The following is a 15,697-nucleotide window of genomic DNA, read 5'->3' on the forward strand; positions in this document are numbered from 1 at the left end:
AGAAAGGAGGAGGAAAATAGAAAGTCAGCCTTTCACTGACTAAATTCTCAGCCTTGCTTGCCCGTCAGAATCATCTGGGAAGCTTTAAAGATTACAGACTCCACGCTCACACCTCTGGAGATACAGATTTCCTGGATCTAGGGAGCAGCCCAGGCTTAGGGATTTGTTTTTTCAAGGTTGAGAGCCACTACATTAGAGAAACTGTGATAGGAATTCAATAATTAAAATTACACGTCAACACTGATTTGAGGGTGTCAAAGATAGGAATTTCCCTCATGGCAAATTACTCAACTGATGGTGTAAAAAACTGTCCTTTAAGAAAGAGAAAGAGACACAGCAGACCTCCCCTGTAGCTCTGCTGCAAGACTTTTGCTGCTCTTTCTCCCCCATAGCTCAGCCATGAACTAACTTGAGAGCATGGGACAGTCACTAATTTGGTGAGGCTGCATGGAGAATAGCTGACATCTAGAGGAGACAGCAAGGACATGGGAAAATTATAAACTGGGGATCAGGATCTACCGTATGTGATTCCATCTTCTATGTTCCCACTGCAACTGGCAAGAGAGGTGCTCACCCCAGGTATGAATTTAAGGGGACTCAAAAAAACCCCTAAAACTCAATCATCAAGATGAATACTAGCTTAGTACTATATTTTTAAAAAGCAAATTTAATGTAAAAAAGACTTGCAGTGAACAAAATGTCATTAACTATAGACTGACTCTGATAGGGTTGGGGCTGGGATGAAGGCAGTGGGGTGAGTGGTACAAGTGTAGGCTTGGATCTCCCATATTTATTTAAAATAGATTTTTTGATGTTAATTTTGGTTTTTAAAAGTATTGCATGAAAGTATTATTTTTATTAAATTTTGTGCCCCGTCGTTTACTCAAGGGGAGTAGATAACTTCTTTATGGCTTGTTCAGATCCTTCTGAATTAAATGATGGGAATATCACAAAAGCCTTCGGACATTAGCCTCCCAGGGGCCTGATACAATTTCCTGTCTCACAGTGAACACTTCAACAGAAAAATTACCAGCAGGAGAGAAAGAGAGAGGGTGAGGAGAGGGTGAACTGCGTGCCGGACCAGTCCATGTCACTGGGGGCCGCCTCAGAGTCCTGTCTGCTGATACTTGAGGAAGGGATGCTATTTAGGACCTGAACACAATGGCCGTCATACAGGCTCCTGACTGTTCCCTTGGTAAGTTAACCTTCAGTTCTCCTTATCTGTAGAATAGAGCTAATAATATACATTCCTCATGGGGATGTTTTAAGGAGAGGTGACATCATATATGTAAATTGCTTCACACACTGCCTGGTATATTCTAAGCTCTAAAAACATGGCATTTATTATCATGTGATGATTCCATTTCTAAGTCTGTTCTAGAAGCTCTATCTTCCTAATCTCAGTCTACTTGGTGAACATGTCACTGCTTACTGATCTCTCACCAGAGGGTGGGCTGAACCAGTCAATTTTGTTGCTTATAAATAAGTCTGGGAATTTATCACTAAAATGAACCAGGATTAGAGAAGGGATGGAGAAGCCTGTATTCTAAGCTTAGCTATATCCCTTCACATCTCTGGGCCTCTTTATTTCTGCTTTATGAAATGAAGATATAAATATTAGTATCTTTCCTGTTGTTCTCCTCTTGGGGGGTCAAAGAAAAAAGGGTGGAGAAGTAACTCACAGTTGCCCACTCAGATGGAAATACACTTTATTAAGGTGTAGTTCTTGAAGTGGGCTCATTTCTCTGGAGTGATTCACCCAGTTCTGACACTGAACTTCAATAATCCTTAGAAGTAGATTCTTTATTCAGGACTTTAAAATGATAACAGAAAAGCTTAATTGAAAGTAACAAAATTTGAACTCTGGAATGAGCTACATATTACTTACCCAACTCTTACTCTGAGAGAATAGACTTTAGTTCAGCCTTAACCATGTTACTTTCCGTAGGGAACTGGGGAAATGCCTTCCTCCTAGTCCTGAGAAGTACAGCCACTTGTGTTGTCCTGACTGTATATTTTGATCTCCTTAAAATGCCGCATGTAGTTAACATATTCTTCACATAAATGTATTTGAAGGATCACTTCTTTTTCCCAAAGCTCACGCACTAATTCATGAGAATTTTCAGTGCTTTGGACGCTAAGTGCTTGTAATTCGGACTCGAACTTGAATGGCAGAGTCACCTTCCAACCATCATTAGAGAATGAGTACAGGGTGTTGATTGAGAGCTGGGCTCTGATGCCATGCGGTGCCACCAAGCAAGGGGCCTTTCTCTGTTAAATGGGGCATGGTAGCCTTGGTCTCATAGGGTTATAGTGAGAAATGTCAGAGTGGATGTTTATAAAGCACCTAGCGAATAGCAGCCATTCAATAAATGTTAACCATTATTGTATTGACCCTAGTTGTGTTCGCTGTTACACTGGTCTGCACAATTCTGAAGCTTGAATCTTGTTCTATGAGGCAATTGCTACGAATTACAACTACTGCTCCCTATCACACTTCCTGGCAATGTTTTGTCTCTATTTCTTTGCTTTCTTCTTCTCTTCACAATAGCAATGGGAAGGATTATATAGAAAGACTGATTCCGGGAGGTCTTTCTCCCTCCTGTTGCTGCTGTAACAAATTACTACAACTTAGCGGCTAAAAACAACATAAATTCTCAGTGCTGGAGCTTAGAACTTCAAAATGGGCCTCACGGGGCTAAATTCAAGCAAAGCAGTCAGAATGATAAGGGAAGGGTACTGGGGAGAGAAGATGCTGCTGAAACCAGCCTCTGTGCACCAGTGCCTAATTGAATCTCGGAGACAGAGTTTTGGGTGAAGTAGAAAAGAATAGCTTTATTGCTTTGCCAGGCAAAGGGGGCCCCAGTGGGCTGATGCCCTCAGAACTGTGCGTCCTGACCTGGAGGGGAGTGGTGAAGAGTTTGACTAATGGTTCAAAGAGGAGGGCATGATCAGCTTGAGGACCTTCTTCTAATCGGTTGGTGGTGAGATAAGTGGGAGTCAGCATCATCAACCTTCTGGTTCCAACTGGTCTACGTGCTTGTGGGTAAACATACAGTTAACATACAGTTAACTTCTTCCACCTGGTGAGGGTTTCAGTATCTGCCCAAAACAGCTCAAAGATATTATTGTGTATATCCTTTGAAGGGGAACCAGAACCCTTCCCAAGGCTGCAATATTGTTTCTTGACTGCTCTTCCCTTGTTTCTGCATCCCCTCTCTTCCCTGATTATTAACTATTTAAACCTGCTTGTTGGAACTCAGGGAAGGTCATGGAGGCTGGATGAAACTCATCTCCTACAAACGAAAACCAGAGGACACAGAAAGGCTTTTGTGCTACAGGGTCCTGCTCTGTGTCAGGAATGGGTGGTGTTTGAGGGGAGAAAGAAAGGGCTTTTGGGGTGCTGGCAATTCCCGAGTATTGACCTGGCTGGTGGTTGTATGGGTGTTTATCTTGAGATAACCATTGTACAGAATGCTTTTGTTTTGTACATTCCTTTGGATATCTGTTCTGTTGCAGAAAGGGAGACCCCTTCTAGGGCCCGAGAGTGGGTTCTTGTCTAACATTTGGAAATGAGTTGTCTGAGGAGACACATGTGTTGACAAAGTAAGAGACTTTATAGAGAAGGGCACTCAGGTGGAGAGCACGAGGGTAAGGGAACCTGAGAGGACTTCTCTGCCTAGTGGTTTGCACTCTCAAGTTTTATGGTGATGGGATTAGTTTCTGGGTTGTCTCTGGCTGATCATTCTGACTCAGGGTTCTTCCTGGTGGTGCACGCATCACTCAGCCAAAATGGATTCCAGCGAAGAGGATTCTGGGAGGTTGGTAGGGCATATGGACTTCTCTATCCCTTTGACCTTTCCTAAATTCTTCTGGTTGGTGGTAGCTTGTCAGTTCCATGTTCCTTACCAGGACCTCCTGTTCCAAGATTATTCATGCAGTGGCTACTATCTCTTCTGGCCAGGGCAGGCAGTTTCAGTGTTTCCCCTTACAACTACACTTTACAATTAAAAAGTTAAACAAAAATGAAACCAGAAAACACCAAGATGGTTCAAGACAAAAAGGAAAATCAAAATTTATTAGGAGACATCCAAGAACCTAGGATGATATGCGAACAATTCAACATTAAATTTAACTTATGGTTCACAGGGGCCAATGCAGAGAGGAAAACATGTCCCATGTCATTCATATTGTCTGATAAAAATAAGCACATGTTTGCCTGGAGAGATTAATATTTCTCTGCTCTAAACTGAGGGCAGGATATTAGGTTCATGGTACAAGAAGTAAAATGAATGAATTCAGTGGCATATTTTCTGAAGAACACAAGATGTTCCTTAAATGGTCATTTCTTATGTGAATTATTGATAGAAACTGAGAGCATGACATTCAGCAATAACTCAGGGAAGGCATTTCTCAGGAACTCTGAGTTGACCCAGTTCTGTGGTTTTCCGGGGCAAGGAAAGACCAGTGCACTAGGAGCTCAGAAAGAGTACTAGTTATTTTTGACTGCAACTTTTGGGACTCTTGCATGTACGCTCACAGAGAGTTGGCTGTATGCATCAGCATTCCAGGTCGATCCCTCTTTGTGGAGGGTTTCCTTGACCCTTATCCTAGCTCTGGTTTTCTCCCAAGGCTCTCTTGGCTCTCTCTTACTTGACCTTGACTTGGTTTTGACTACAGGAGGAGTGGAGGCACTGCTGAGCATGTCTGAGTCCCCAACTTAGGGTTGGGGCTGCTAAGAATTCCTAAGAGTGACTGGCTCTGCACTCTCCATATATGCAAAAGATGCAGTGCCTGCTTATGACGCCCCATACTCCAAGACACTGTGCCCCCCAGCCCCCAACTCTGCAGCGCAGCAGAATCAGTGAAAGCATAGGCTTTGGATTCAGATTCTGTGCATTTAAATCCTGACCCTACCACTTTATGGATAAAGTTTGTCTCTCATTTCTTCCTCTGTAAAATGGAGACAATTAGGCTATCTACCTCACATGTAGTTTAAAACAGGAAGGGTGGGGAGATGGTGTAGCACTGTGGTTGAAAGCATAAACTTAGGAACCAGACTGCCAGGTTCACATCCCAGCTCTATCCTTTACTAGCCATGTGGACTTGGGCAAGTTTTTTAGTTCTTCATGCCTCAGTTGGCTCACCTATAAAGTAGGAATAATATAGCACCTGCCTAAAGGTTGTTGTGAGGATTAGTTTATTTACTGAATGCTTTATAAGTGTCTGCTAACTAAAGATTGGGGTTTCCCTGGTGGCTCAGTGGTAAAGAATCTGCCTGCCAATGTAGGAGATTTGGATTCAACCCCTGGGTTGGGAGGATCCTCTGGAGAAGGAAATGGCAAGCCACTCCAGTAGTCTTGCCTGGGAAATACCAATGGACAGAGGAGCCTGATAGGCTAGAATCCATGGGGTCACAAGAGCTGGACATGACTTAGCGACTAAACAACAACAATAACTAAAGATTAGAATGACACCTACCATACAGTAAATTTCAATGTGTCAGATACTTTAATTATTTACCCCTTATGCAACCCCCCTCCCCCCAGCCCCCAACTACAGTGATTGATCAAGGAGTAAAATCCGGGAGCCCAAGACTTGGCTATTTCTAACTAAATTCTTAAGATGGGATGGCAGGAAGACTCTTTTGCCCTCTAGTCCAAAAGCCATGGCTGCTGCCGTGTCAGGGAAGAAGCTAATCAGCCGAAGGAGAAAAGATAACAAAAATTAAAATAAAAAAACAGTAAAAAAAAAAAAAATAAATAAACAATATTTGAAAGGAGGAGACCAGAGACAGGGGGAAAAGACAGAAACAGAAGCAGACCTTGAGAGTTGGAGAATGAATGCTGTTGGAGACATGGTTCCTATGTCTGGAGTCCCGGAAGTTCCTTGGTTTTCTGTCCGTGGTTGAATACAGAGGGTTGGAAAAGGTCAACATTATCACCCCTTAGGTTCTGACCAGTCTGGGCTCTCAACAGGCAGGTACCACCCTCCACCCAGGTGGGGGCCTTAGTTCCTGCAGAATTCAAAGATATGTATCAGATCGTAATGTATATCCCTTGAGGAGGAACTGGGAGTCTGTTTCACTAGCCGAACCATTGTTTTTTGACCGATTCTCCTCTGCTCCTGCATTCTTTTGTTCCCTTAAGGGGGGGCCTTAAGATCATTAATTATGGAGAACTGTTCAAGGGTAAGCACTGTGGCCAGGTTTAGATCACAAAATGGCTTAGGCCCAAAATGGCCTCTCTTATGTCAAGAAAATTATGCCTGGTTCTCTTTCTCTAGGGACCCTCCACCTTATCTGCTTAACAAGCCCACTTGTGCTGGCATCTGAAGAGCAGGCAATCTCCTGAGACTGAATTCTTCACTTGTGGGGTCTAATGCCTACTCCAGGTGGTGAGTGTCAGAACAGGATTGAATTGTAGGACCCCCTGTTGGTGTCAGTGACTCACTGTTGGAACCAGGTAAGAACTTTGGAGGAACTGGCCTATAGGAACTCTCTTCTGAAAAGCGGCCAAGCACTCCTTCCTTTGTTGCCTCCAGGAGAGCACATTTAAACACTTAAAAGATAGAGTAAAATATTCAGCAGATCCATCTGAAGCTAAAGAAATGTATCCGAAATAAGTAAATAAACATACTACCAAGTTCTAAGACCCTGTATGCTAACTGGTGTGATAATGAACTTCCGCCTAGGCCCACGTTTGTATATGAAATTTATCCAATTTGTGATTTTTTTTCTGCTGAAGCTCTTCAGAGTGATTCCAATTATCTTACTGTGTAAAAACAATGTCATGTAATTAGATGTATCAAAGGTAATATAAATTGTAGAGATAATGGCATTTTAGAAGTATCTGTGACAGAACTTATCTGCCTGGCAGACTCCCATGAGAAAACACTTCTGAGGACAAAATATACTGTTGTGTGCCCAGTTAGTCCTGATTTTCTGGTTCACTCTTTTATAAGATTCAGTGTTATGTTTCTACAGATATATTTGTTGTGTATTGAACACCTCTGTTCTTACATTTTTGTTCGTACTTATTTTCACGTATTTGGAGTGAGGTCACTGTAATTTGGCAACCATGTGAGGGGACAGTGCAACAATCTCAGAGCAGATCACTGGGTGCCCATGTTCTTAGGGTTCCTGAAGCCCTAAGGAGGGATAGTGTCTAAGAGTTTGGAAACAGTAAGGTTTCTTGGCATCTTCAGGTGCAAAAGAGCAAAAGATGCTGATTGGGGATTTGGGATAAGTTGGTTGGGGTCAAATAACCTGGACCCCGGAAGCCCTGCTCTATCCTGGGTCCACCTCTGTTTACACCCAGCCAACCTCCTTCCCACCTTTTCCCCCTAATCTTTTGGGACGGAAGTTATACAGCATCAAATTAGGACTTTCCCACACTGTTAAACTATTAATGAGTCATTAAAAATGGAATGGAGTTGATGAGCCATGTAGAGTAGCCATGTAGAGTTTGCTTAATCATTTTCTTATAGTGGGCCATTTAGGTGGCTCCCAAATTTGACTTTCATAAATACAGCTGTGATAAAAATCTTTGCCCGATAAAGCTTTTTCCACATTTAGGATAAAATTGTACAAATTAATTCCTGAATATTTTAAGACTTTAGACACATTAGTCAAATAATTTTCCCAAACGTCTCTATTTTCTAAAAGGTGGTGTCTAAAGTGTATTTTTTTCTGTTCCTTTGTCAGTATTATTATAATATTTCAAAACCTTTGTTAACATAATAATTGAAAATTGGACTTACTGCTTTGATATAGATTTCTTTGATTAGTCTTGAAGTTAAACATTCTTTCTTCATGTGCATTTAGCCACTTATTTCTTCCATATACTTGGCCCAGCTCTAGACCATTCTTCCCTCCATAACTTCTAATTACAGAATGAGGCCAGCGAGTGTTGAATCAGGGATTGGCAAGCACTGAGTTACGAGAAGAGGCAGAACAGAAAAGAGACAGTGGGAGGCAAGGGAAGTACCAGGCTTCAGCATCCTAATTGCCTGGCAGGCACAGATTAGTGCTGTGAATTGGGAGAAAGCCTGAGTTTGACCCCTTGCAGTGTAAACTCAGGCAAATCATTTAACAGGTGCACATCTTAGTCTATTTGTAAAAAGAAACAATTTGGATTGCCTTCCTATTTCTTAAATTAGTTCTGAAGTTCAGAAGTGGACATGATATTACATGAAATTGCTTTGTAAACACTAATTGTACAGATAAATATAAGCTTCTACTATTGACCAAACACCAAGGTGCATTATTCGTACGTAGGAGACGTGTTCAACCTAATGGTCATGGATACATTTTTAAAATTAATTTATTATTATAATTGGAGGCTAACTACTTTACAGTATTGTGGTGGTTTTTGCCATACATTGACATGAATCAGCCACAGGTGTACATGTGTCCCCCTGTCCCGAACAACCCTCCCACCTCCCTCCCCACCCCATCCCTCTGGGTTGTCCCAGTGCACTGGCTTTGAGTGCCCTGTTTCATGCATCAAACTTGGACAGGTGATCTGTTTCACATATGGTAATATACATGTTTCAATGCTATTCTCTCAAATCATCCCATACTTGCCTTCTCCCACAGAGTCCAAAAGTCTGTTCTTTATATCTGTGTCTCTTTTGCTGTCTTGCATATAAGGTTATTGTTATCATCTTTCTAAATTCCATATACATGCATTAATATACTGTATTGGCATTTTTCTTTCTGACTTACTTCACTCTGTATAATAGGCTCCAGTTTCATCCACCTCATTAGAACTGACTCAAAAGCGTTTTTTAAATAGCTGAGTAACATTCCATTGTGTATGTGTACCACAGCTTTCTTATCCATTCGTCTGCCGATGGACATCTAGGTTGCTTCCATGTCCTAGCTATTGTAAACAGTGCTGCTATAAACATTAGGGTACATGTGTCTCTTTCAATTCTGGTTTCCTTGGTGTGTATGCCCAGCAGTGGGATTGCTGGGTCGTATGGCAGTTCTATTTCCAGTTTTTTAAGGAATCTCCACACTCTTTTCCATACTGGCTGTACTAGTTTGCATTCCAATCAATAGTGTAAGAGTGTTCCCTTTTGTCCACACCCTCTCCAGCATTTATTGTTTGTAGACTTTTTGATAGCAGCCATTCTGACCTGCGTGAGATGGTACCTCATTGTGGTTTTGATTTGCATTTCTCTGATAATGAGTGACTTTGGCTACCTCATGTGAAGAGTTGACTCATTGGAAAAGACCCTGATGCTGGGGGATTGGGGGCAGGAGGAGAAGGGGACGACAGAGGATGAGATGGCTGGATGGCCTCACCGACTCGATGGACATGAGTTTGAGTAAATTCCGGGAGTTGGTGATGGACAGGGAGGCCTGGCATGCTGTGATTCATGGGGTCGCAAAGAATCGGCCACGACTGAGCAACTGAACTGAACTGAACTGATAATGAGTGATGTTGCACATCTTTTCATGTGCTTGTTAGCCATCTGTATGTCTTTGGAGAAATGTCTCTAGTTCTTTGGCCCATTTTTTGATTGGGTTGTTTATATTTCTGATATTGAGCTGCATGATCTGCTTGTATATTTTTGAGATTAATTCTTTGTCAGTGCTTCATTTGCTATTATTTTGTCCCATTCTGAAAGCTGTCCTTTTACCTTGCTTATAGTTTACTTCATTGTGCAAAAGCTTTTAAGTTTAATTAGGTTTAATTTGTTTATTTTTGCTTTTATTTCCATTACTCTGGGAGGTGGGTCATAGAGGATCTTGCTGTGATTTATATCAGAGAGCACTGACACATTTTTTCATCATCCTAAGATCTAAATTAAGTTTTCTGGACATAAGTAACCATCATTTCATTTTTTTTCTGCCGCATCTCGTGGCTTGTGATATATTAGTTCCCTGGCCAAGGATTGAGCCTGGGGCCTCAGCAGTGAAAGGGCAGAATCCTGTCACTGAACCACCAGAGAATTCCCTTGTGATTGTAATTTTTCCTCTCTGTGACTCGTTCATGATAAAAATCATAGTAAGATTTAATCTTTAACCTACATGTTTATGTATGTGTGGGTGGGCGGGTGGGTGGGTGTGACGTTAATAGCAGAAGGGAGGAAAAAAGATATGTGGACAAGGCCTTACACAGGGCTTACAGATGAGTGAGTCCAGTTTCCTCATTTTCAGTTGAGGAAGCTGGCTGTGGTTGATCGCCAAGATTACACAGCTTATTAGAGCAGAACCAGTGCTGGAAGCCATGTCGATGGACTCCTGGTGCAGTGTTTGTTCTACCTTAGTCTGCTTCTCTCCTGTAACGTGCAATGTTTCTATGTGTGTTACCACACAGCGTTGCACCACCTGTATGTGATATAACATCCCTCCCCCAAGCAAGAACTTTCTACCAAACTTTGAACTATTTCACTTAAAGCTTTACAGCTAAATAAGGAGGAAAAGCAGAGGGCATGTATTTTCAGAGCTGGAGTGAAATCAAAATTGCTTTTCTCTTTCCATCCATGTATTTCTTTCCAAATCCAGCCCCCCTCTCCCCCACCGCTGATATCTCTGAAGTCTTTTTTTTTACATGATTTACCTGACACTGTCTTACTTATGATGGATTTCTAGAAGTTCCAGCAAACAACTTCCATTACATCTCACATGGCAACCTGCTCTTCAGGATGGCCAGGAAATGTGGGTCTAGTTTTGCATTTTCTATTTGAGTTAGGGCTCTCTTCTTTTTTCTTTTCCTTCCTTCCTTCCTTTCTTTTCCTTCTTTCCTTCCTTTCTGTGATCTGTGATAATGATTTATTTATTTATGTATTGCCATGCAGCATGTAGGATCTCAGTTCTCTGAACCCCTTGCACTGGAAACACAGAGTGTTAACGCCTGGACCACCAGGGAAGGGCCAAGGCGCTCTTCTTAAAGGTGAGAGGGTGGCTGGGTATTGCCAGGACACCAGTCCTTCTGCCACAGGGTCTTTCTTGACACCAACAGAAGCAAGTTCCTCCCTTGTTTGTACTTCTCCTGCCAGGAATGACCAGAGTCTGAATTTATTTTCTCTGTCTGTCTGTGTGCTTATTCATCGTCTCGCTCTCTCTTTGTGAGCATGCAAGCTTCCTGAGAGCAGGAAGCTCATCTGTGTTGGTTATCAGTATACCTCAATTGTGTAGTATTTGATAGGCACTCAAATATTATTAAAAGAATAAAGGGATTGTGGGGTCAGTGAGTTGAACATTCATAAGATTTGGATCCATATTGTCATATCACCTCCCCTAAAATGTCACAGTTCACAACTCATCAGCAATGTCCAGGAGGATCCTTTTCCTTGTAACCTGTCAGAACTTGGGTTTTGTAACTCAGTGGGAACCTCTTGATGATATCCTAGACAAAACACTAAAGAAGAATTCTTCTTATTCTCATTTTATATTTGTTTGTTTCAATGTATTTTAGAGAGATTTTTGTTCAAACTGGTTACGCTTTTTTTTCTTGGTTATGGTAATATAAAGGGATAAACTTTAGTGGTCAAGAAAATTCATTTAATCTTCCCTGGGAATGCTGAGTAAATTAAAGATTACTATACAACTTCTCTCAGTTATGAAGATCAAACATGTTTGACAGCATTTTAAGGAGTATAACCAAATTATGCAATCATAATGATTTGTTATACTCAAGATGGGAGTGCAAAGGACACTAATAATGGCTTTACTCAGCATCTAAAATACTGTGAAGATACCTAGTTGGGTAGTTGGGCTCTCTGTATCCACTGGTTCCACATTCTCGGATTCAACCAACCTCCAATTGAAAATGTATGTTAAAAAAAATCTAGAAACTTCCCAAAATCAAAACTTGAATTTGCATGCCAGCAACTATTTAGATAGGATTTACTTTGCATTTACAACTTTTTCCATAGCACTTACATTATGTTAAGTATTATCAGTAATCTAGCGTTTATTTAAAGTGCACAGGAGGATGTGCATAGGTTGTATGCAAATACTGTCATTTTATATAATGGACTTGAGCATCCTTGGATTTTGGTTTCCTTAATGGGAAAGCAGGGGTAGGTCTTGGAACCAATCCGCCACAGATGCTGACAGATGACTTTAGCTGGTGAGACATTTGTGTTGTTCAGAGCAACCAGTATGGACAGAGAGGAAGAAATTGATTGGCTCTCTTCTCAACCATTTATTCACCCACAGAGCATTCATAATGAATATGCTCAAGAATTCCTTGCCATAAAGGACCAATTAACCCACTTAACTAATGCATTTCGCTCCTGTAAATGCACACAGAAAGAGAACACCTGTTATCTAAAAGGATCTGGCGCTAGTCTCAAGGGTATGGTTCAAAGTTAATTTCTTTCTTTTTAAACTGTGGTTCTGGGAACTGTTGGGACTGACGTTAGCTTAAATCCCCCTTCTCCTCAGCATGTTGGCAGACTATACACAGGTGGAGGGCCAGGTGGGAATGATCTGGTGGTGGTCTGGAAGTGAGGGGAGGAGTTTTCAAGGCCATCACAGTCTGTTGTCATCCTCAGCTCCCCAGAGACTGCAGGATGACCTGAGTCAGGCTTCTCTCTACTTGGTTCTTCTGGGTGTTTTGGTCTGTTGATTTTCCAGTGTCCGTAACCAAAAGCAACATATCTTTCTTGGCATGTTTGGAAAGGGAGCTGTTGCTAAGATTATTGGACTCACAAGGGAAAGTTCTAATAGTTACACAGTATGTAATACATTATTCAGAGCTGAAGATTTCATAGTTATAGGTATCTGCTAGGTCAGTTTTTCTTAACCATTTTAATAAAACAAATGCTAACCAGTAAACTTGATGCAATCATTTCTCAAAGGAGATTTGGTGTTTTAATGAATACTTTCCTTTTTCTAGGGTTTATATTCTAGCTATTACATTTGGAAGTAGAATGTTCACCCATTATAAAATGCCTAACCTTTAAAGCTCCTTCTTTGGAATTCAATCTAATTAAAAGCAGAAAATATTTATTAAGTTTCTAGGAATGCCAGCCATATGTGAGGAACTTTGAGGGATACCCAAGAAGTCCAAGACCTGTAAATGATGTCCTAATTACGTAAAGGAGTAAAGAATCTTTACTGGGTTTCAGTTCCAATTCATTCATCTGGGAAACACTTTCTCCAGATAAGACAGGTAATGACTCTTTTAATTGGATGCCCATTCTGCAGGGAGATGTGGAAACTGCTCCCATTGGGCCATTCCCTGGCTGGTGCCTTCTTTTCAAATGTTTAAACCGTGACACGTTCATCACACCCATAGTCTGCGGGCTCCAACGGAGCAAGGTAATTCATCTTTGGAAATAGCAGTATCTAGACAATGACAGAGGGCTTCCCAGGTAGCTTGGTGGTAAAGATCCCACCTGCCAATGCAAAAGTTGTGGCTTTGAGTCCTGGGTCAGGAAGATGCCTTGGAGAAGGAAATGGTAATCCACTCCAGTATTCTTGCCTGGAAAGTTCCATGAACAGAGGAGCCTGGTGTGCTACAATCCACGAGGTTGCAGAGTCAGGTACAACTGAGCACAAATGCAAGACAATGACAGAGAGAGAAAATTCCCCTAAGAGGTGTGAAATATGGAATATAATGATTCGGAGTTTCCCTGTGGTTCTTTAAGCATTTGATAATACTTTTCATTTTCAGGATCAGTTTTGCCCACGTTTTTACGTTCTAGCCCTGGGAGGATGCTGTGTCAAGGCTGATTCACATACCATATTGACCCATCTCTCTACTTTCTTATAGGCTGTAAAAGCGGCTTTATAGATATGTAATTCATATAATTCACTCATTTAAAGTGTACATTCAGATATGTGTAACCATCACTACAGTCAATTCTAGGACATTTTCATCACCTGAAAAAGAAATGTGACATCCCTTAACTGTCCCTTCCCTAGTTTCCACCTGCTGCAGACCTAAACAAGCACTGATTTCCTTTCCTTTCTTTCTTTTTTTTTTAAATCTCTGAAGCCCTCATGAATCGGCACTTTGCTCTAAATCTCCACCACTCTTTGATCAGTTCTTCACCAAACTTTGACCTACGCTCTCCCCTTCAGTTGGAGCCAGGCCACCGGGGAACACAGTGATCTAAAAGTAGTGCCACAGAGCAGTTAAGGGTTAGGGTTAAGACACAAAGCGTTGTCAGGTGAACTGAAAATGTTGACCCAGCATTTGGAGAACCTCCCCAGTCTGAAGTCTTTCCATGGAGATCACAGTGCAGGATTCCTCTTTTAGCCTCTTGAGAAGTACAGAAACATGTCTTCGACTAGCTTTGCCCTGTACCTTCCCTCTCTCGTTTTCTCTAATTTACATCAACCTTCTACTCTGCTTGCCTTTACAATGTCTCATCTGTATCCACCACATTCATCAGGGAACAAACGCATCATCCTTCTTCTGTCTTCTGCTGTCAGTCGGTTTGAATATTGGTTGTCTTCTCAGCCATGAAGTTTATCACAGCTTTGTCCTTAGTTTTGGAAGAAGAAGAGTGAATCAACATTATTTATCTTCCCTGAAGGCTGTTAACCACCTTCTAGCAACATCAATCTGCCATATCACCCCAAAGGTGTAAGTCAGGTATGCTGTCTAAACTGAGACTTGTCTATTGAAGGAGATTATCCACTCTCTTACTAAAATAGCTACGTTTATGATCCTGAATCCTCCCAAGAAGAGTGAGCATGAAAGCAGGTATCTGTGGGGACATTTAGGTGGGGAGGAAGGCATGTTAGAAAACAACATGGAGGAGATAAGTGTGATCAGTCGTTTACCATTTCCACATAGAAGATTTCTGATGATTTTCTTTTGGCTTTCCAGTTCAACTTTTATTTTTACAATTACAAGTTTCTAAACCATTCTGTATTCAATTTTGTCTTGAAGACACATGATGTTAGGCTTCTAAAAATGTCACTGAATAATTATATTCTTCTGGTGTGAAAAGTTTGTGGTTTTAGAATAAGCCTCCTGTTTCTTAAACAGGCTTAACCATACTTCAACTGTTCTCTCTCTGATGTAATCAGGGCTGTAGAGCCTGGAACAAAACTTTATCTAGCCAGTAAAACTTTTGATTTAGGGTCTTTCACTTATTAATAATTCATTTCATGAAATATTCAAACCATATAGTGCCTCATATAATTCCAGCACAATTAATATTGTGCTTTATTTTTATTTATCTGTAATCAACAAGTTCACTATTTCGTTTTTTAGATTTATTTATTTTTGGCTCCACTGGATCTTTGTTACTGTGCAAGAGCTTTCTCTACTTGTCGTGCACGGGCTTCTCATTGCAATGGCTTCTCTTGTTGTGGAGCATGGACTCTAGGGCACGTGAGCTTCAATAGTTACTGCACACGAGCGGAGTTGCCTCCTGGCATGTGGGATCTTCCTGGGCCAGGATTGAACCCATGTCCCACGCATTGGCAGGCAGATTCTTAACCACTGACCACCAGGGAAGCCCGACCTGTGATTTATTTTTTATTTATTTATTTATTTATTTTTTTATTAGTTGGAGGCTAATTACTTCACAACATTTCAGTGGGTTTTGTCATACATTGATATGAATCAGCCATGGATTTACACGTATTCCCCATCCCGATCCCCGCTCCCACCTCCCTCTCCACCCGATTCCTCTGGGTCTTCCCAGTGCACCAGGCCGGAGCACTTGTCTCATGCATCCCACCTGGGCTGGTGATCTATTTCACCATAGATAG

At 41.4% G+C, this 15,697-nt stretch overlaps 1 long non-coding RNA gene across 1 annotated transcript in view; it reads left to right on the forward strand.

Moving 5' to 3' along the window:
• Positions 1-1,044: 1,044 nt before the first annotated feature.
• LOC133050558 (uncharacterized) overlaps positions 1,045-15,697 on the forward strand; it is a 98,830-nt gene continuing 84,177 nt past the window's right edge. Inside the window, exons 1-2 of the long non-coding RNA XR_009691639.1 lie at positions 1,045-1,195; positions 6,286-6,464. This is a non-coding gene — a long non-coding RNA (uncharacterized LOC133050558). The remainder of the gene's footprint in view (positions 1,196-6,285; positions 6,465-15,697) is intronic.

Source organism: Dama dama, chromosome 32 (assembly GCF_033118175.1).
Source record: "Dama dama isolate Ldn47 chromosome 32, ASM3311817v1, whole genome shotgun sequence".
In the NCBI taxonomy this organism is placed as follows: domain Eukaryota; kingdom Metazoa; phylum Chordata; class Mammalia; order Artiodactyla; family Cervidae; genus Dama; species Dama dama.